This window comes from Bombina bombina, chromosome 2, assembly GCF_027579735.1.
Source record: "Bombina bombina isolate aBomBom1 chromosome 2, aBomBom1.pri, whole genome shotgun sequence".
In the NCBI taxonomy this organism is placed as follows: domain Eukaryota; kingdom Metazoa; phylum Chordata; class Amphibia; order Anura; family Bombinatoridae; genus Bombina; species Bombina bombina.
Window position 1 is genome coordinate 178059961 of NC_069500.1, and position 23682 is coordinate 178083642.

Genomic DNA, 23682 nt, shown 5'->3' on the forward strand with positions numbered 1-23682 from the left:
ACTCCCAGTCATTCGACCAAGGACCAACGAGAAAGGAAAAGCCAAGGGTGAAGTGGTGACTGGAGTATAAATTAAAAAATATTTACCTGCCTTAAAAACAGGGCGGGCCGTGGACTGATCACACTACAGAAGAAAGGAATTTATCAGGTAAGCATAAATTATGTTTTCTTCTGTTAAGTGTGATCAGTCCACGGGTCATCATTACTTCTGGGATACCAATACCAAAGCAAAAGTACACGGATGACGGGAGGGATAGGCAGGCTCTTTATACAGAAGGAACCACTGCCTGAAGAACCTTTCTCCCAAAAATAGCCTCCGATGAAGCAAAAGTGTCAAATTTGTAAAATTTGGAAAAAGTATGAAGCGAAGACCAAGTTGCAGCCTTGCAAATCTGTTCAACAGAGGCCTCATTCTTGAAGGCCCAAGTGGAAGCCACAGCTCTAGTAGAATGAGCTGTAATTCTTTCAGGAGGCTGCTGTCCAGCAGTCTCATAAGCTAAACGAATTATGCTACGAAGCCAAAAAGAAAGAGAGGTAGCGGAAGCTTTTTGACCTCTCCTCTGCCCAGAGTAAATGACAAACAGAGAAGACGTTTGTCGAAATTCCTTAGTTGCCTGTAAGTAAAATTTTAGAGCACGGACTACATCCAGGTTGTGCAGTAGACGTTCCTTCTTTGAAGAAGGATTTGGGCATAAAGAAGGAACAACAATCTCTTGATTGATATTCCTGTTAGTAACTACCTTAGGTAAGAACCCAGGTTTAGTACGCAGGACTACCTTATCCGAATGAAAGATCAAATAAGGAGAATCACAATGTAAGGCTGATAATTCAGAGACTCTTCGAGCCGAGGAAATAGCCATTAAAAATAGAACTTTCCAAGATAACAACTTTATATCAATGGAATGAAGGGGTTCAAACGGAACGCCCTGTAAAACATTAAGAACAAGGTTTAAACTCCATGGCGGAGCAACAGTTTTAAACACAGGCTTAATCCTGGCCAAAGCCTGACAAAAAGCCTGGACGTCAGGAACTTCTGACAGACGTTTGTGTAACAGAATGGACAGAGCTGAGATCTGTCCCTTTAATGAACTAGCAGATAAACCCTTTTCTAAACCTTCTTGTAGAAAAGACAATATCCTAGGAATCCTAACCTTACTCCAAGAGTAACCTTTGGATTCACACCAATATAGGTATTTACGCCATATCTTATGGTAAATCTTTCTGGTAACAGGTTTCAAACCCACGTCTTGATAAAATCAAGCGTTCAATTTCCAAGCAGTCAGCTTCAGAGAAGTTAGATTTTGATGTTTGAAGGGACCCTGTATCAGAAGGTCCTGTTTCAGAGGTAGAGACCAAGGTGGACAGGATGACATGTCCACCAGGTCTGCATACCAAGTCCTGCGTGGCCACGCAGGTGCTATTAGAATCACTGATGCTCTCTCTTGTTTGATTCTGGCAATCAATCGAGGAAGCAACGGGAAGGGTGGAAACACGTAAGCCATCCTGAAGTCCCAAGGTGCTGTCAGAGCATCTATCAGGACTGCTCCTGGATCCCTGGATCTGGACCCGTAACGAGGAAGCTTGGCGTTCTGTCGAGACGCCATGAGATCTATCTCTGGTTTGCCCCAACGTCGAAGTATTTGGGCAAAGACCTCCGGATGAAGTTCCCACTCCCCCGGATGAAAAGTCTGACGACTTAAGAAATCCGCCTCCCAGTTCTCCACTCCCGGGATGTGGATTGCTGACAGGTGGCAAGAGTGAGACTCTGCCCAGCGAATTATCTTTGATACTTCCATCATAGCTAGGGAGCTTCTTGTCCCTCCCTGATGGTTGATGTAAGCTACAGTCGTGATGTTGTCCGACTGAAACCTGATGAACCCCCGAGTTGTCAACTGGGGCCAAGCCAGGAGGGCATTGAGAACTGCTCTCAATTCCAGAATGTTTATTGGCAGGAGACTCTCCTCCTGACTCCATTGTCCCTGAGCCTTCAGAGAATTCCAGACGGCACCCCAACCTAGAAGGCTGGCGTCTGTTGTTACAATTGTCCAGTCTGGTCTGCTGAATGGCATCCCCCTGGACAGATGTGGCCGAGAAAGCCACCATAGAAGAGAATTTCTGGTCTCTTGATCCAGATTCAGAGAAGGGGATAAGTCTGAGTAATCCCCATTCCACTGACTTAGCATGCACAGTTGCAGTGGTCTGAGGTGTAAGCGTGCAAAGGGTACTATGTCCATTGCCGCTACCATTAAGCCACTGACGGGTGTTGAATGGAATGAAGGGTGCGGCAAGCACTTTGAAGTCTTGTTAGCCTGTCCTCTGTCAGGTAAATCTTCATTTCTACAGAATCTATAAGAGTCCCCAGGAAGGGAACTCTTGTGAGTGGAACGAGTGAACTTTTCTTTTCGTTCACCTTCCATCCATGTGACCTTAGAAATGCCAGCACTAACTCTGTATGAGACTTGGCAGTTTGAAAGCTTGAAGCTTGTATCAGAATGTCGTCTAGGTATGGAGCTACCGAGATTCCCCGCGGTCTTAGTACCGCCAGAAGAGCACCCAGAACCTTTGTGAAGATTCTTGGAGCTGTAGCCAATCCGAATGGAAGAGCCACAAACTGGTAATGCCTGTCTAGGAAGGCAAACCTTAGGTACCGATAATGATCTTTGTGAATCGGTATGTGAAGGTAAGCATCTTTTAAATCTACAGTGGTCATGTACTGACCCTCTTGGATCATAGGTAAAATTGTCCGAATAGTCTCCATCTTGAACGATGGAACTCTTAGGAATTTGTTTAGGATCTTTAAGTCCAGGATTGGTCTGAAAGTTCCCTCTTTTTTGGGAACCACAAACAGATTTGAGTAAAACCCCTGTCCCTGTTCCGATCGTGGAACTGGATGGATTACTCCCATTAACAAGAGCTCTTGTACGCAGCGTAGAAACGCCTCTTTCTTTGTCTGGATTGTTGACAATCTTGACAGATGAAATCTCTCTCTTGGAGGAGAGTATTTGAAGTCCAGAAGGTATCCCTGAGATATTATCTCTAGCGCCCAGGGATCCTGAACATCTCTTGCCCAAGCCTGGGCGAAGAGAGAAAGTCTGCCCCCCACTAGATCCGATCCCGGATCGGGGGCCCTCAATTCATGCTGATTTAGGGGCAGCAGCAGGTTTCCTAGTCTGCTTGCCCTTGTTCCAGGACTGGTTAGGTTTCCAGCCTTGTCTGTAGCGAGCAACAGCTCCTTCCTGTTTTGGTGCAGAGGAAGTTGATGCTGCTCCTGCTTTGAAATTACGAAAGGAACGAAAATTAGACTGTCTAGTCTTGGCTTTGGCTTTGTCCTGAGGCAGGGCATGGCCTTTACCTCCTGTAATGTCAGCGATAATCTCTTTCAACCCGGGCCCGAATAAGGTCTGCCCTTTGAAAGGTATATTAAGCAATTTAGACTTAGAAGTAACATCAGCTGACCAGGATTTTAGCCACAGCGCCCTGCGTGCCTGAATGGCGAATCCTGAATTCTTCGCCGTAAGTTTAGTAAGATGTACTACGGCCTCCGAAATGAATGAATTAGCTAGTTTAAGGACTCTAAGCCTGTCCGTAATGTCGTCCAGAGTAGCTGAACCAATGTTCTCTTCCAGAGACTCAATCCAGAATGCCGCTGCAGCCGTGATCGGCGCAATGCATGCAAGGGGTTGCAATATAAAACCTTGTTGAACAAACATTTTCTTAAGGTAACCCTCTAATTTTTTATCCATTGGATCTGAAAAAGCACAGCTATCCTCTACCGGGATAGTGGTACGCTTAGCTAAGGTAGAAACTGCTCCCTCCACCTTAGGGACCGTTTGCCATAAGTCCCTTGTGGTGGCGTCTATTGGAAACATTTTTCTAAATATCGGAGGGGGTGAGAACGGCACACCGGGTCTATCCCACTCCTTAGTAACAATTTCAGTAAGTCTCTTAGGTATAGGAAAAACCTCAGTACTCGTCGGTACCGCAAAATATTTATCCAACCTACACATTTTCTCTGGTATTGCAACTGTGTTACAATCATTCAGAGCCGCTAACACCTCCCCTAGTAATACACGGAGGTTTTCCAGTTTAAATTTAAAATTTGAAATATCTGAATCCAGTCTGTTTGGATCAGAACCGTCACCCACAGAATGAAGTTCTCCGTCCTCATGTTCTGCCACCTGTGACGCAGTGTCTGACATGGCCCTAATATTATCAGCGCACTCTGTTCTCACCCCAGAGTGATCACGCTTACCTCTTAGTTCTGGTAATTTAGCCAAAACCTCAGTCATAACAGTAGCCATATCCTGTAATGTGATTTGTAATGGCCGCCCAGATGTACTCGGCGCTACAATATCACGCACCTCCCTCTGAGCGGGAGATGTAGGTACTGACACGTGAGGCGAGTTAGTCGGCATAACTCTCCCCTCGTTGTTTGGTGAAATTTGTTCAATTTGTACAGATTGACTTTTATTTAAAGTAGCATCAATACAGTTAGTACATAAATTTCTATTGGGCTCCACTTTGGCATTGCAACAAATGACACAGGTATCATCCTCTGAATCAGACATGTTTAACACACTAGCAAATAAACTTGTAACTTGGAAATACAATTCAATTAGAATAATATTAAAACGTACTGTGCCTTTAAGAAGCACAGAAGATCTATGACAGTTGAAAATTAATAAATTGAAACAGTTATAGCCTCAATCCTTGTAAATAACACAACTTTAGCAAAGGTTTAATCCCATTAGCAAAGATAACAAATTCTGAAAGCAGGAAACAAATTACAGAATAAACGTTTTTTATCTCAGTCAAACTATAATTCTCACAGCTCTGCTGAGAGAAATTACCTCCCTCAAAATAAGTTTTGAAGACCCCTGAGCTCTGTAGAGATGAACCGGATCATGCAGGGAATACAATGAGTTGCTGACTGAAATATTTGATGCGTAGTAAAAGCGCCAAAAAACGTCCCCTCCCCCTCACACACAGCAGTGAGGGAGAACAGAAACTGTCAGAAAACAGATTAAGCAACTGCCAAGTGGAAAAATAGTGCCCAAACATTTATTCACTCAGTACCTCAGTAAATGAAAACTATTTTACATTCCAGCAAAAACGTTAAACATAATCTCTAGTTATTAAACAGCTTTATGTATTTCTTACAGTGTAATTCTAGTGAAGTACCATTCCCCAGAATACTGAAGTGTAAAGTATACATACATGACATTATATCGGCATGGCAGGATTTTCTCATCAATTCCATTGTCAGAAAATAAAAACTGCTACATACTTCTATGCAGATTCATCTGCCCGCTGTCCCCTGATCTGAAGTTTACCTCTCCTCAGATGGCCGAGAAACAGCAATATGATCTTAACTACTCCGGCTAAAATCATAACAAAAACTCTGGTAGATTCTTCTTCAAACTCTGCCAGAGAGATAATAACACACTCCGGTGCTATTTTAAAATAACAAACTTTTGATTGAAGATATAAAACTAAGTATAATCACCATAGTCCTCTCACACATCCTATCTAGTCGTTGGGTGCAAGAGAATGACTGGGAGTGACGTAGAGGGGAGGAGCTATATGCAGCTCTGCTGGGTGAATCCTCTTGCACTTCCTGTTGGGGAGGAGTAATATCCCAGAAGTAATGATGACCCGTGGACTGATCACACTTAACAGAAGAAACTAACTTCTTCTGTCAGAGAAAGAGTCATGGACACTGAATCTATCTGGAAGCCTACAAGAAACTCTTTTGTAAATTGATCCTCCAACCATGTTCTTGAAGAAACCACACTAGTTGTTTCGTGTGAGATTCTGTTAAATGAAAAGATTGAGCTAGTACCAAGATATCGTCCAAATAAGGAAACACCACAATACCCCGCTCTCTGATTACAGAAAGGGCACCGAGAACCTTCAAAAAGATTCTTGGAGCTGTCGCTAGGCCAAACAGAAGACAGACAAATTGGTATTGCTTGTCTAGAAAAGAGAATCTCAGAAAACGATAGTGGCCTGGATGAATTGGAATTTGAAGATAAGTGTCCTGTAAGTCTATTGTGGACATTAAATGCCCTTGCTGAACAAAAGGCAGAATAGTCCTTATAGTCACCATCTTGAAAGTTGGGACTCTTACAAAACGATTTAAAAATTTCAGATCCAGAATTGGTCTGAACAAATCTTCTTTCTTTGGGACAATAAACAGATTTAAATAAAAAAAAATTACTACCCAGAAATGATAAAAATAGTAATCTAGATTTAGACACCATATCAGCATTCCAAGATTTAAGCCATAAAGCTCTTCTAGTAAGAATAGCTAAAGACATAGATTTAATATCAATCTTAATGACATCAAATATAGCATCACAAATGAAATGATTAGCATGGTGAAGTAAAAGAATAATGCTAGACAACTCAGGATCTGTTAACTGTTGAGCTAAACTGTCCAACCAAAAAGTTGAAGCAGCAGCAACATCAGCCATAGAAATAGCAGGTCTTAAAAAATAGCCAGTATGTAAATATGCTTTTCTAAGATAAGATTCAATCTTCCTATCCAAAGGATCTTTAAAGGAAGTAGAAATAGCCCCATCAACCTTAGGGACTTTTTCCCAAAACTCTAAATTAGCCACAGGTAAATGATATAGCTTTTTAAACCTAGAAGAAGGGTTAAAAGAAGCACCAAGTTTAGACCATTACTTAGTAAAAAATATGAGAGATAGCATCTGGAATAGGAAAAACCTCAGGACTAACCTCAGAAGTTTTAAAAAGAGAATTCAAATGTTTGCTATTCTTGTTATCAAGAGGACTAAATTCCTTAATACCCAAAGTAAACAATACTTAATTTAATAAAGAACAAATATATTCAATCTTAAAAAGAAAGATTGACTTATCAATTTCAGTATCTGAAGTAGGATCCTCTGAGCCAGAGAAATCCTCATCAAGATACTTCAGTATGCTGTCGATCAATACAAGTTTCATCAGATTTTATGAGAATTTAGGAGAGACCTTTTACGTTTATTTGAATTCAGAGTAGCAGTCATAGCCTTCTCTATGTCTGCAGCAATATAATATTTTATATCTACAGGAATATCATGTACATTAGACTGTAAAGGTTTAACAGTAGATGTATTTGTAATTATAGAAACATTATCAGCATGTAATATTTTTTCATAACAAGTGCCACATATTTGAGCTGAAGAAGTAAGATCAGCTAATTTACAACATACACACTTAGCTTTGGTAGAATTGTGTTCAGGCAGCTTAGTTCCTACAGTAACATCAGAAGCAGGATCAGTCTGAGACATCTTGCAAAATGTAACAAAAAAGAAAAAATAACATTTAAACAAAATATCCAATTTCCTCAAAATAGCAGTTTCAGGAATGTGAAAAAAATGCTTATGATAAAATTCTTTTAGACAAAAGATCAAAAACAAGCAACCTAGCTCTCTATGAATCAAATGAGAGCAGAGAGCAAAAGATAGATTTAATATAACACATTTTTGCGCCAAAAAAAGGCGCAAATGCAGAGAAAAAAACTTTTGTCAGCAAAGCTTAATAAGTGAAATGACACGACTCGCGCCATAACAGGTGCGACTTTGCATCAAAAATACTTGCGTCAAGAAAGTCGCAAGAAATGACGTGACTCATGTCACAGCAAACGCGACTTCAGGCCAAAAAACTTTCATGCCAAAAATGTTGCAAATAAAAAGTAACATTCTGCATCATCGCAAGCCTAAGCCCATGAAAATTTGAAAGAAAAAGACTCCAAGTTACAACTAACTGGAACCCCAGATAGGCCTAAAAACTCCCATAAACATAATTTCCATGCTGAAACTGTTAGACTGCAAAGGGAAATTGTCACAGATACCAGACAGCTAAGGATACCCCCAATCCACCCTACAACCTCACCCCTGTTGTTTCTCAGTGGTTTTGGGCTCCTCAGAGCAACCACAATCTCTGGAAGCTTTTGTTTGCTTGTTTTGTGGAGTGATGGTGTATGACCAGGAAAACACTCCTAGGCTGGCCAGGCTTCTGGAACTCCCGGTCGGCCGCCTCACAATGGACACCCACCTAACTCCTCTCAGGCTGGCCCGGGCTCTTGGAACTCCCGGTCGGCCACAGGACATCCACTAACTTTACCCCTGGTCGCTCCAGCAGCCATTTGCCCCAGAGCTCCGCTTTTTTGGGGATTGGTAGCCCCTAGGGAGGACAAGAGCTATGGCAATTATGAGAGGGGAGCTCCTTTGGGAACTGGGGTTTTTGGACACCCCTAACCCCATAACTTCAACGGACTGTAACTCCGGTCCCCAGTAACGAATCATGCTGATTCTTGGACTGTGAAATCTGGGGACCAAGAGCTTTACCGGGATCACCCAAAACTGCCACCCCTAGGTATTGAGATTATGTGGGACTGTGGCTTCTATGGAGGCGCCGGTCAGTCTGGAGGGGTGGGAATGGCGGGAAAATTGTGGGATTGTCCTCTGTGTTATCAAGATGAGCTGTGTGTATTAAAGGAGTGTATATTTTACAATAAAATCAGTTCTTGTCTAACCTGAATTCTAGTCTGTCTAGTTATTTGGGTGAGCTCCAGCTAAAATCACTTTCCTGGGCTACATAGAAATCACTTTCCTGGGCTACATAGCCGCCTGTTCCAGGCAAAGGAAGGACCCTCTGGCAGAGCTACTCAGTCGGGGTAGCTGGAGTCTGCCACAGGGTGGGACCCTGAGTACTGGTGCTGTCGGGCATCAGGGGTGACTACAGGCTGTGGTCACTTGCCAGCTACATAGCTGCAGTCAGCAGGGAGGAAGCAGGACCTGTTTGGCCGAGCTACCCAGTCAGAGTAGCCGGGGAATCCATCACATTGGTGGCAGCGGTGGGATCTGCTTCTTCCACACCATTCCTGCTGACAGAGAAGGGACACAGTAGCTGGTAACTATGGAAGCCGAGTACCTAAGGAGAGTAAAGGAGGCACTGGATGATCCTGGTTCTGAACTGGACCAGCTAAGCTGCAGGAGCATTGTCCTCCGGCAACTATGGAAGGAGAGGCTTCAACAAGAAAAGGATTGTGATGGAAAGGTCCTCCCCACAGATGATGAGATGTACTGGGTCCGGTGGGACTTGTGAGTGCTTTTCCTGGGAGAGCAGCCCATGGAGGAATGGCTATCGGATCTAGATCGACTGGTCCGGGCAGAGATGTGGGTGGAGGACGGCTATCGGGACCTCCGATGGCTCGCTATGCAAGTACGGCCATGGCTGGAGGATTGCTCCCCCACAGAGGGCTTTGGCGGCCCTGGGTTACTATTAGAAAAGTTGACAGAAGACCCAGAATTTGGGAGCGGGGCAAAACTGAGAGCAACAAACATTTACCTCTCCCGAGAGCAGATGTTGGATCTCTCTGGGGTACCCTGGCTGGTATCCATTATAGTATCACTTATTGTCCAAGAATGGGAACTGGAAAAGGCATACAAGAGGCTGCTAAACCGAGTTCTGCAGCATGCCACAGAGTCTGCATGGAGCTGTGGTGCAGCATTCTGGGAATCATGGAGGTTGGCCTCAGATGAGTGGCAACAGAGCATAAGAGAAGACGAGCTGCTAGATACAGATCAGCAGCCTGGCCCCAAGCTTATAGACTTGGACAAGGGAGCCACCCCAGCAGAAGCGCTGGCAACAGGGCAGAGAGCCGCCAGCCTCTGCCCAGCACCTGTAACAGCTCCAGGAAACTTGGGAGTGGAGGTAGTCATCCTCCCTCCCCTTACAGAGAACCCCTTGCGGGTTTACTATGTAAAATGATTATTGCCTACTGTTTAGCAGCTATCCCCATATAGGCACTAGTTGATCATTGGGCTAAATGATACAAGCTCTATCCTACTACCGAATGGCTGATTATCTTTAAGGTATGCATGTGTATGTGCCATAAAGTTCTAATATCTGCTATGCCCACATGTTGATATAGACATATTGCCGAATGTAGTTATGGGCTGGCTATGATATATGCAACGATATTAGTGGTGTGAGTGATGGTTACACAGTTTGATGCTGTAATATTTTCTATCACTTGCCACGCCCACTATGCCTTGCTGATTCGGATGTCGGATGGTTGAATATGGTTAATCCCTTGAATGAATGATGGTATAATTTGGTGATAGGAACTTGGTATATGGGTATTATCGGATGATTGATATATGTCGCCTTAGTGTGCATATGATGCAGATGTTGGGTTTGAGGTTGCGTTGGTAACATTGGAAACAGGATGTCTGCATAATTTCTCTCTATGACACGTACAGGGCATGCCCAGTTGTTACTTTGAATATCGTTATGGCAACATCCGATGCTACAATTGGCTTATACTTGAGTGGCACTGAATGGTGTAATGTATTATTAGTATTGACCACGCCCACAAGCCCATGCCAATTGCAGCGTGGTATACAATGGCGGATCATAGCTGTTGCTGCCTATAAGGTACAATAATATGATTGTATGTGAAGTTCTCATGTTCAAAATTATATAAGATGATTATGCATGTAATTTCATCAGTTTGTATATATTATAATATATTTGGTGCTTTATTTTTAATGATGCTTGTTTGTATTTATGATAGATATAAATCCTAGTCCACTCTATTAATGTCACTTATTGGATTATCACTTGACAAAGAATCACTACACAATTGTATAGTATTTTGCTTTGATATGCATTAATATGATGCTTAATGTTGTTTTGCTATATATCTAATTAAGTGATTATGGACACATGAAGTATTGTATGGTTTATGCACCCTGATCTGGAGAATTTTTTGCGAGTGAGAGTGCGCTATCCTAGCCTATTACACACACACACATATATTTATATATATATATATATATATATATATATATATATATATATATATATATATATATATATATATATATATAAAAATAATGAGGAGTGCACTCGCCAGGACTTTTCACAAGTTTAATTCCAAAATGTGAAAAAAATTTTCAGACATACAAAGATACAATAAGCACAAACCCACACCAGACACCCTTAAGTAGATAGGTCAACCAATCATTAGCTCTCCAGGTAGGGTGCCACCCACACAGTGTGGACACACCCCTAGCAACCAATGAGGCTGACCTAGAATAAACCACAGTGATTCAAAAATATACATATATGTACAGCAGGATAAGAGACACATAGTATGCAATTGTATGTAATATATCATTATAATACGATAGGACATGATATAGGCACAAATAAAGGGAAAGACAAGCCAACCAAACATTTGCAAGTAAGCAGTTACAAGTAAGCCCAAAGTTGCTGTACATATATGTATATTTTTGAATCACTGTGGTTTATTCTAGGTCAGCCTCATTGGTTGCTAGGGGAGTGTCCACACTGTGTGGGTGGCACCCTACCTGATTGGTTGACCTATCTACTTAAGGGTGTCTGGTGTGGGTTTGTGCTTATTGTATCTTTGTATGTCTGAAGAAGGGGCTAACCTCCCGAAAACGTTCACATTTTGGAATTAAACTTGTGAAAAGTCCTGGCGAGTGCACTCCTCATTATTTTCTATTTATTTATCTGTTGCACCCTGGGCATTGGAACCGGATTTCTGGAGTGCTTGTCTATTCTGAACTTTTATATATATATATATATATATATATATATATATATATATATATATATATATATATATATATATATAAATATATATATATATATATTATGCAAAAAAGGCAGCACTCACTGGTCATTTGTAAGTAAAATTTAGCTTTTAATAATACAAAAAGTTAAAAGAAAATGCTCTCATGGGGAACACCACATAGCAGGTGTGACCACTTTGGATTTACCTTTTGGGACATTTGAAAAAGATGCCAGTTAGGCATCGAAACGTCATGTTTTTCCCAAGATTTTAACTTTTTGTATTATTAAAAGCTAAATTTTACTTACAAATGACCAGTGAGTGCTGCCTTTTTTGCATAGTACATATTGTTTTGACATTGCACCCTGGCAGCTGCAACTAAATATATGGTGTGCATTCTTACACAGGACTTTGCTTTATATATATATACTGCCCCAGTGACAGGACTCTTGTACCCAGTATATATAAAATGGGCGGAGCCATCTGAGGGGCGTGGCTAGTGCTCCCCATCTTCAAAAGTCAGCAGCAGCCACTGTACTTACCAGAAGACACCCATCCACATATAGCAGACAGCCAAACAAGTAATGAAACATATCAGCAGAGGAAATAGTAGAGGAGTATAATGTTGATCTGTAAATGGAGGCAGCAGATGAATCCCTGCGACCGATTACAGAGAGCCTTAGAATAGATTTCCCATAGGTGAAAGCATGGCGTCATCAGGCAATACTCCCTTCGCATCCCTCAGACAAACACTGTACTTTGAGAGGAACTAGGCTTCAATATTCTTAGAAGCGCATATCAAAGAAGAAAATCAAGCACAACTTACTACACCACCTCCATGAGAGGCAAAGTTTTTAAAACTAAAGTATATGTGAGGTGGGAGGTATATTTATAGGCATTTTGAGGTTTGTGAAACTTTGCCCCCTTCTGGTAGGAATGTATATCCCATACGTCACTAGCTCATGAACTCTTGCAACTTACATGAAAGAAATATATGTATATACACATATAAACACACAAACATATATTTATATATACATATATTTTAAATGTACTGCCCAATGCATTTGCATGCGCTGTTATTACTGAGTGGAGCGCAAATACCACACTCATGAAAGCGCAATTTTGCTTACTTTAATATTAGTAGTATCTTTATTTGTTATTTTCATCTTTTAATCTGAATTTTAATTTTAATTTACTTAGATGCTATTATCTAAGTTCGTATATTATTTTGAACATTACTGTCATTCACTTTCCACTCAACTTCACACACATATTAACCTCACCACACCAACCATTAGCACTTTGTCACTTCAGTTTTCACACTAGTAACTGTTTCACATCACTCTAAATTGGGGTTTCTTGTTATTGTTATATTAATCATTGGTCTCTAGATAACTTTGGCCAGATCTTGTTTAATACTATAAGTCACACCTTGCACACACACTGACAATCACATACTATAACACATTATATTAGAGGACACAGCACATCATTATTAGGAACACAAGCACTATTTATTTAATGTTATTTTCTTTTATTATCTCCTCACGATATCGACAGTATACATGTACTTTTGGCACTTATTTCAATTTCACACCATTATATTTTTCTTATCACAGAATGGGAATGATATCAACAATTTCACATTATTGTTAGAATTAAAGAACAATATGTTATTAAGATATCACATGTAATATTTACCGTGATATATATTTTTCAACAAAATTATTTTCAATTTTTTTTTGTTTAACATTTTATAATTATTATGGCAATCCTTATTACTTTTGTCTAATCTCACTTAATTTTGTTAAATTAATAATGGCAATCGCTGTATAATCATTATTACACTACAAATAGGCAAAATAGGACTACTATATCACTACTTTTCAAATCATATTGCTCATTAATCAAAAACGTAATGCCTAACAATGAACACTATGGCCTAGATTTAGAGTTCTGCGGCCAAAGGGGTGCGTTAGCTACGCGTGCTTTTTTCCCCCCGCACCTTTTAAATACCGCTGGTATTTAGAGTTCACAGAATGGCTGCGTTAGGCTCCAAAAAAGGGAGCGTAGAGCATATTTACCGCCACTGCAACTCTAAATACCAGCGTTGCTTACGGACGCAGCCAGCTTAAAAAACGTGCTCGTGCACGATTCCCCCATAGAAAACAATGGGGCAGTTTGAGTTGAAAAAAAACCTAACACCTGCAAAAAAGCAGCGTTCAGCTCCTAACGCAGCCCCATTGTTTTCTATGGGGAAACACTTAGGGCCTTTTGCGGTGCTTTGCCCCAAAGTAAACAGCTCTTTTGCCCTATAACCTGCCCTCCCTACACCGCCGCCACCTATATTAATAGTATTAACCCCTAATGTAAGCCCCTTACACCACCGCCATCTATATTAAAATTATTAACCCCTAATCTACATACCCCGCCGCCAGCTATATTATCTATATTAACCCTAAGTATATTATAGTTAATATAGTTATTACATTATATATATTAACTATATTAACCCTAATTATATTAGGGTTAATATAGTTACTATAGTATTTATATTAACTATATTAACTCTATCTAACCCTAACACCCCTAACTAAATTCTTATTAAATAAATCTAATTCATATTATAAACTAAAATATTCCTATTTAAATCTAAATACTTACCTATAAAATAAACCATAAGATAGCTACAATATAATTAATAATTACATTGTAGCTATGTTAAGGTTTATATTTATTTTACAGGTAAATTGTTAATTATTTTAACTAGGTATAATAGCTATTAAATAGTTATTAACTATTTAATAGCTACCTAGTTAAAATAATTACCCAATTACCTGTAAAATAAATCCTAACCTAAGTTACAAATACATCTACACTATCAATAAATTAAATAAACTACAAATATCTATCTAAAAATACAATTAAATAAATTCCCCCCAAAAAACCACTAAATTACAAAAAAAAAAGATTACAGCAATTTTAAGCTAATTACACCTATTCTAAGCCCCCTAATAAAATAATAAAGCCCCCCAAAATAAAAAATTCCCTACCCTATTCTAAATTATAAAATACCCAGCTCTGTACCAGCCCTTAAAAGGGCTTTTTGCAGGGTATTTACACCAAGTTAAGCTCTTTTGCCTGTAAAAAAAAAGAACACAACACCCCCCCCCCAACATTACAACCCACCACCCACATACCCCTATTCTAAACCCACCAAAACCCCCCTTAAAAAAACCAAACACTACCCCCCTGAAGATCTCCCTACCTTGTCTTCACCCAACCGGGCCGAACTCCTCATCCGATCCGGGCGATGTCTTTATCCAAGCGGCAAATAAGAAGTCTTCATCCCGGCAATGTCTTTATCCAAGCGGCAGCAAAGTCTTCTTCCATCCGGCAGCATCTTCCATCAAGCGGCATCTTCAATCTTCTGTCTTCGCTCCTCCGATGCGGAGCATCCATCCCGGCCGACGACTGAACGACGAATGAGGTACCTTTAAATGACGTCATCCAAGATGGCGTCCGTCGAATTCCGATTGGCTTATAGGATTCTATCAGCCAATCGGAATTAAGGTAGGAAAAATCTGATTGGCTGATTGAATCAGCCAATCAGATTGAGCTTGCGTTCTATTGGCTGATCGGAACAGCCAATAGAATGCGAGCTCAATCTGATTGGCTGATTGGTTCAGCCAATCGGATTGAACTTGAATCTGGTTGGCTGATTCAAGATGCCGCTTGATGGAAGATGCCTCTGGATGGAAGAAGACTTTGCTGCCGCTTGGATAAAGACATCGCCGGGATGAAGACTTCTTCTTTGCCGCTTGGATAAAGACAAGGTAGGGAGATCTTCAGGGGGGTAGTGTTAGGTTTTTTTAAGGGGGTTTGGGTGGGTTTAGAATAGGGGTATGTGGGTGGTGGGTTGTAATGTTGGGGGGGTGTTGTGTTCTTTTTTTTTACAGGCAAAAGAGCTGTTAACTTGGGGTAAATACCCCGCAAAAAGCCCTTTTAAAGGGACAGTATACACTCATTTTCATATAACTGCATGTAATAGACACTGCTATAAAGAATAAGATGCACAGATACCGATATAAAAATCCAGTATAAAACTATTTAAAAACTTACTTAGAAGCTGTCAGTTTGGCTCTGTTGAAAAGGTAGTTGGAAAGCCCACTGCAAGTGACAAATAAGACACTCCCCCCCCCCTCCCCCTTCTTTTGCATATGAAAAGACCCTTTATACAAACAGCAGAAAGCTGGAGAAGGTAGCTGACCGTATTCACATAAAACTTTGGGGCTTGGTTAGGAGTCTGAAAATCAGAGCAATGTTATTTAAAAATAAGCAAAACTATACATTTATTTAAAAAAAAAAAACTTTATGGGCTATGAGTGTATAATGTCCCTTTAAGGGCTGGTACAGAGCTGGGTAGAGAATTATTTATTTTGGGGGGCTTTATTATTTTATTAGGGGGCTTAGAATAGGTGTAATTAGCTTAACATTGCTGTAATCTTTTTTTTTTTTTTTTTGTAATTTAGTGTTTGTTTTTTTTGTAATTTAGTTTAGTTTATTTAATTGTATTTTAGATAGATATTTGTAGTTTATTTAATTTATTGATAGTGTAGGTGTATTTGTAACTTAGGTTAGGATTTATTTTACAGGTAATTTGGTAATTATTTTAACTAGGTAGCTATTAAATAGTTAATAACTATTTAATAGCTATTATACCTAGTTAAAATAATTAACAATTTACCTGTAAAATAAATATAAACCCTAACATAGCTACAATGTAATTATTAATTATATTGTAGCTATCTTAGGGTTTATTTTATAGGTAAGTATTTAGATTTAAATAGGAATATTTTAGTTTATAATATGAATTAGATTTATTTAATAAGAATTTAGTTAGGGGTGTTAGGGTTAGATAGAGTTAATATAGTTAATATAATAATAGTTAATAATATAATAACTATATTAACTATAATATACTTAGGGTTAACTATACTGTAAAAACCTAATCACTGAAGGGGCGCTCAAGATGCAGTATAATCAATAATCTAGAACAAAAGATATATGATGGGGCAATGTTAAGCTATCATAGATGAGTATATACACAATAAAGGCAGAAAACAGTAAATTCTTAGATACTGTAGTGAAAATACACTTGCAATTGTGAAAAATTAGACAGTCCTTTATACGTTCTTCAAAGGATAACGATTGCTGTAGCGGCTGCCTCCTCCTCACTGGATGGTCCAGGTGGTACTATATAAGATAAAACAGAATGGAGGGGCGCCTCATGTGTGGTATCATCTATTAATTAACAAGTCACAGAACTATTGCCAAATGGGTACTCACAAATTTGGAGAGCACACTTATGTGCTGGTAGGGGCGGGCTGCAGAATTAGAAAGGTGTGACAGCTCACCCACTTGAAGGCGCTCTTGGCGTAAGATGGTGGTGCTATAAGGGAGACAAGAAATACGGGCACCACATGTGCAGATTATTAATGATACGACCACAACAGATTCCTTAATGTGGAGGGTACTCACATATTCCCAGAGCACACCAATGTGCTTGTAGAAGCATTTCACGGCATTTCACGGTTCACAGACCGTTTCATCAGGCATAAAAAATCATGATTATGATTTTTTTGCCTGATGAAACGGTCTGTGAACCGTGAAACGCGTTGTATGATTGGGTGATTATTGGACACCCTGTTATTCACTCTCATCAGCAATCATTGTGCTGTTGTTTTAAAACTTTTATGTTTTTTTAAATAAATTTGGATATATCTTTTATCCTTTGAGTGGATTCATTTCTACCCACCATCTGCCATTGTTCACCTATGAGAGACCAGCCCAGCACCTGAGGGAACACATTATCATACAAATATCAAGATACCTAGAGTTTGGGTGAGCTGCCACACCTCTACCAATCTGCAGCCTGCTTCTACAAGCACATTGGTGTGCTCTGGGAATATGTGAGTACCCTCCATATTAAGGAATCTGTTGTGGTTGTATCATTAATAATCTGCACATGTGGTGCCCGTATTTCTTGTCTCCCTTATAGCACCACCATCTTACGCCAAGAGCGCCTTCAAGTGGGTGAGCTGTCACACCTTTCTAATTCTGCAGCCCGCCCCTATCAGCACATAAGTGTGCTCTCCAAATTTGTGAGTACCCATTTGGCAATAGTTCTGTGACTCATTGTTAATTAATAGATGATACCACACATGAGGCACCCCTCCATTCTGTTTTATCTTATATACTTAGGGTTAATATAGATAATATAGCTGGCGGCGGGGTAGGTAGATTAAATTAGGGGTTAATAATTTTAATATAGATGGCGGCGGTGTAAGGGGCTTACATTAGGGGTTAATACTATTAATATAGGTGGCGACGGTGTAAGGAGGGCAGGTTATAGGGCAAAAGAGCTGTTTACTTTGGGGCAAAGCCCTGCAAAAGGCCCTTTTAAGGGCTGGTAATAGAGCTTATTACTTTAGGGATATTAGATTAGGGGTTAATATTGATAATATAGCTGGCGGCGGGGTAGGGGGATTAGATACTGGTTAATATAGTTTAATATAGCTGGCGGCGGGGTAGGAGCTCACATTAGGGGGTAGGTAACATAGATGGCGGCGGTGTTAGGGCTCACTTTAGGGGGTTATAGATTTAATATAGCTGGCGGCGGGGTCCGGGAGCAGCGGTTTAGGGGTTAATAACTTTATTAGGTGGCGGCGGGGTCCGGGAGCGGTGGTTTAGGGGTTAATACATTTTTTATTGTTAGGATAGTGAGGGGGGATAGCGGATAGAGGGTTAGACGTGTCGGGCTTACTTAGGGGAGGCGTGTTAGACAGTACGGGAGATTTTGACTTCAGTCAGGTTTTGTAGGCGCCGGCAGTTTCTAAAGTGCCGTAAGTCACTGGCGACTCCAGAAATTTGTACTTACGCAGATTTCTGGACATCGCTGGTTTATCCGACTTACGGCACTTTAGCAACTGCCGGCGAAGTTTATAGGATAGCTCGAGTTGCGAGCTGAAACTACGGGCGGCGGGGGTTCTCTCGCTTGCGCCGCAAACTACGCCGTATATCGGATCGCGCACCAGGAATCCACTTGTAAAAAAAAGCCCTTGTGGAATTCTACCGTAAGATTGCCTACAGCTGTCAAAACATGAGTTTTATCACCCACATTCCAATAGGAGGTTTAAAACTAAACAATGGTTAACTAGCACCTCCTCACCTTTATGATTTTATGACCATTACTTGTATTATATTGGTAAGATGGTTACCTCATTTTCTGAAATATTCGCAAGTCAGCAATTTGACGCTAAAGCAAAGGACATTTGACCAACATGTGATGAGGCATTTTGCCCAGGCTGGCCATAGTATCTCTATGCTACTAATCATGTTGATTGTTTTTGCCACTACTGACACATGGGGGAAAACATGTACAAAATGACTTCAATTAGAGAATTGCTAAATTTACAGGTTGGATATGGCAACTACAAAGGGATTGATTGCAATAGTTAAATTCTGTCTTTGTAATACAAAAAAAAAAAAAAATAGTATCGGTCTCTAGTCCAGGGACACACTTTTTGAAAAGTGTTGTTTATCTATTTTTTTTTGCTGTGGCCAATTAGTGTAGGTACAGATAGAAATTATTTCCTATACATATTAATGAATCACTGTGCCTCATGTACTAGGGTCAAGATTCTCTGTTGCAAATATTGCACTATAGCCTCCATAGGAGCAGTGAAAAAAAATAAAAATGTTAAGATTTAAAATACATATAGAGCAGACATTTTATGGAGAATTAAATTGTATGTCCCAGTAAGACAGTTTATAATTTCCTTTAGAACAATATATAAGTGCAAAAAGAGAATATAGGTCATATACAAGCAATAATGCAATAACACAATAATGCAAAAAGGAAATGCTTCTCCAATTAAATATAAAGGGCTAAATTACAATTGCAGCGCTAATTTATCACACGCCCGTAAACGGGCAAATTCACTTGTTTACGTGCGCGTAATAAAGAACCAGCCATTACAAGTGGCTGGTTAAAGGGACACTGAACCTAAATTTTTTCTTTCGTGATTCAGATAGAGCATGCAATTTCAAGCAACTTTCTAATTTACTCCTATTATCAAATGTTCTTCATTCTCTTGGTATCTTTATTTAAAAAGCAAGAATGTAGGTTTAGATGAACAACCTGGGTTGCCCTTGCTGATTGGACAGCACCAATAAACAAGTGCTGTCCAGGGTCTGAACCAAAGATTGGCTGGCTCTTTAGCTTTTTTTTTCAAATAAAAAAAAAAACTCACTGAAAAGTGCCTTTACATTGCACTCTATGGGGATTGTTTGTTCCCCGTAAATATATATGTATATTCTTATTTACCTATATATTTATGTGTTATTTACATATATATTTATGTGTTATTTACATATATATTTATGTGTTATTTACATATATATTTATGTGTTATTTACATATATATGTATGTGTTATTTACATATATTTTTATGTGTTATTTACCTATATATTTATGTGTTATTTACATATATAGTTATGTGTTATTTACATATATAGTTATGTGTTATTTACATATATATTTATGTGTTATTTACATATATATGTATGTGTTATTTACCTATATATGTATGTGTTATTTACATATATATGTATGTGTTATTTACATATATATGTATGTGTTATTTACCTATATATGTATGTGTTATTTACATATATATTTATGTGTTATTTACCTATATATGTATGTGTTATTTACATATATATTTATGTGTTATTTACATATATATGTATGTGTTATTTACCTATATATGTATGTGTTATTTACATATATATTTATGTGTTATTTACATATATATTTATGTGTTATTTACCTATATATTTATGTGTTATTTACATATATATTTATGTGTTATTTACCTATATATGTATGTGTTATTTACCTATATATGTATGTGTTATTTACCTATATATGTATGTGTTATTTACCTATATATGTATGTGTTATTTACCTATATATGTATGTGTTATTTACATATATATTTATGTGTTATTTACATATATATTTATGTGTTATTTACATATATATTTATGTGTTATTTACATATATATTTATGTGTTATTTACCTATATATTTATGTGTTATTTACATATATATTTATGTGTTATTTACCTATATATGTATGTGTTATTTACATATATATGTATGTGTTATTTACCTATATATGTATGTGTTATTTACATATATATGTATGTGTTATTTACATATATATGTATGTGTTATTTACATATATAGTTATGTGTTATTTACATATATATATGTATGTGTTATTTACATATATATATGTATGTGTTATTTACATATATATATGTATGTGTTATTTACATATATATATGTATGTGTTATTTACATATATATATGTATGTGTTATTTACATATATATATGTATGTGTTATTTACATATATATATGTATGTGTTATTTACATATATATATGTATGTGTTATTTACATATATATATGTATGTGTTATTTACATATATATATGTATGTGTTATTTACATATATATATGTATGTGTTATTTACATATATATATGTATGTGTTATTTACATATATATATGTATGTGTTATTTACATATATATGTATGTGTTATTTACATATATATATGTATGTGTTATTTACATATATATATATGTATGTGTTATTTACATATATATATATGTATGTGTTATTTACATATATATTTATGTGTTATTTACATATATATGTATGTGTTATTTACATATATATGTATGTGTTATTTACATATATATATGTATGTGTTATTTACATATATATATGTATGTGTTATTTACATATATATATGTATGTGTTATTTACATATATATATGTATGTGTTATTTACATATATATTTATGTGTTATTTACATATATATATGTATGTGTTATTTACATATATATATGTATGTGTTATTTACATATATATTTATGTGTTATTTACATATATATATGTATGTGTTATTTACATATATATATGTATGTGTTATTTACATATATATATATGTATGTGTTATTTACATATATATATGTATGTGTTATTTACATATATATTTATGTGTTATTTACATATATATATGTATGTGTTATTTACATATATATATGTATGTGTTATTTACATATATATATGTATGTGTTATTTACATATATATATATGTATGTGTTATTTACATATATATATATGTATGTGTTATTTACATATATATATATGTATGTGTTATTTACATATATATATGTATGTGTTATTTACATATATATATGTATGTGTTATTTACATATATATATATGTATGTGTTATTTACATATATATTTTACATTTGCTGCCCATCAGTATGCGACCTACCCCTTTCGCTGCGCTAAGCTCTCTGCCGTGTCTCATGGCATAAGAACGAGGCTCCCATTGCAGCACGCTCTTGTGAGAGCAAAAGCTTCCCTGCAATGCGAATGCGAAGTTGTGTTTGCATTGCGTTTCACCTCTAATATCACACAATTGCGTGCACTGGTATTATGAGTGGAGCACAAATATCGCACTTTTGCGGAAACGCCATTTTGAGAGTTATAAATCATACTTTCATTGTTGTGGCAAATTTGAGACAAATAAAACTGAGTTCCTGCACATATCAAACAATCATTGTGCAACACGTAAGCAGGTTCCAAATTCAAAATGCATTCCAGCCTTGCAAGGGGAAGTGGAAAAGCTGCTATTTTCATGTTCAAACGTTTGTTAAAGCAGAAAAAAATAAACACTGAAAATGCTTTGCATATTTTTCTCATTAGGCATAATTAAACATTTTATGTGGAATTATATTTTGAGTTTAATGTCACTTAAAATGTTTATAAATGACCTCTGATAATAAGATCACACACGCTGCACCTAGCCCTTATACTGTCGTATGGGTTGGGATGTGACGATGTTAAGACTGTCGTTAGCTTGAAAATAACTTGTGACCACAGCTCTATGTGAACATGAGAACTGAGGCATTAGTCACCAATCAAAAGATCTCAACCAATAAAGCTTGGAGAGATACATTTCAGAAAAGGCCTAAATGTTCCTATATGAATACAAAATGCCACATGGAAACTTTTTTTTTTCTTCCATTTTGTACAACAACCCAAAATGATAAAAAGGCAATCTATCTCCTAAGAATCTTTCTGGCTGACATTTCTTTCTGTCTAGAGTGATATCAACAGATGGCAACAGAGAGAGATCCCTACTGCACTTTGACAGTAACATAACAATGTGTGCTATTTGTAGAATATAATGATTATGGGTTCCCTTAGTTAGTGGATTTTAATTACATATCAATTATAAAACAGCTTTACACTGTAGATTGCCCAAATGACTTAAACACAACTACATCCTTCTAGACATAGAGTAATTGCTAAAGGGACACTCAAGTCAAAATAAAACTTCATGATTCAGATAAAGCAGCAATTTTAAACAACTTTCCAATTTACTCCCATTAACAAAATGTGCATAGTCTTTTTATATTTACACTTTTTGAGTCATCAACTCCTACTGAGCATGTGCAAGAATTCACAGAATATACGTATATGCATTTTTGATTGGCTGATGGCTGTCACATGGTACAGGGGGAGTGGAAATAGACATAACTTTGCTATTTATTTAACACAAATCTACTACTCATTTGAAGTTCAGACTAAGTGCTATTGCATTGTCTTCTTATCATGCATTTGTTGATTATGCAAATGTACAGTGTTGACTGGTCCTTAAGTAATAATGGTTACATTTAATTTTGCAATTCTATATTTAATATATATATATATATATATATAGTGCAACAGGCTTTGTGCAAGTAGTTATGTCATCAGGCAGCAGCAGAGGCATTTCCCAATGACACAACTACATGAGCAAATGGGATAAACACGTGAACAAGTGTCAGTCGGGGGGGGGGGGGGCTTTTCAGCTGTTATTTCTGTGGCCACTTGGGGGGAAAAAAAAGAAACTTCCAACTTCAGAAC

General features: G+C 37.8%; 1 protein-coding gene across 1 annotated transcript in view; it reads right to left on the reverse strand.

The window, feature by feature from the left end:
- CMYA5 (cardiomyopathy associated 5) overlaps positions 1-23682 on the reverse strand; it is a 202364-nt gene that overhangs the window by 178299 nt on the left and 383 nt on the right. The window lies entirely within an intron of this gene.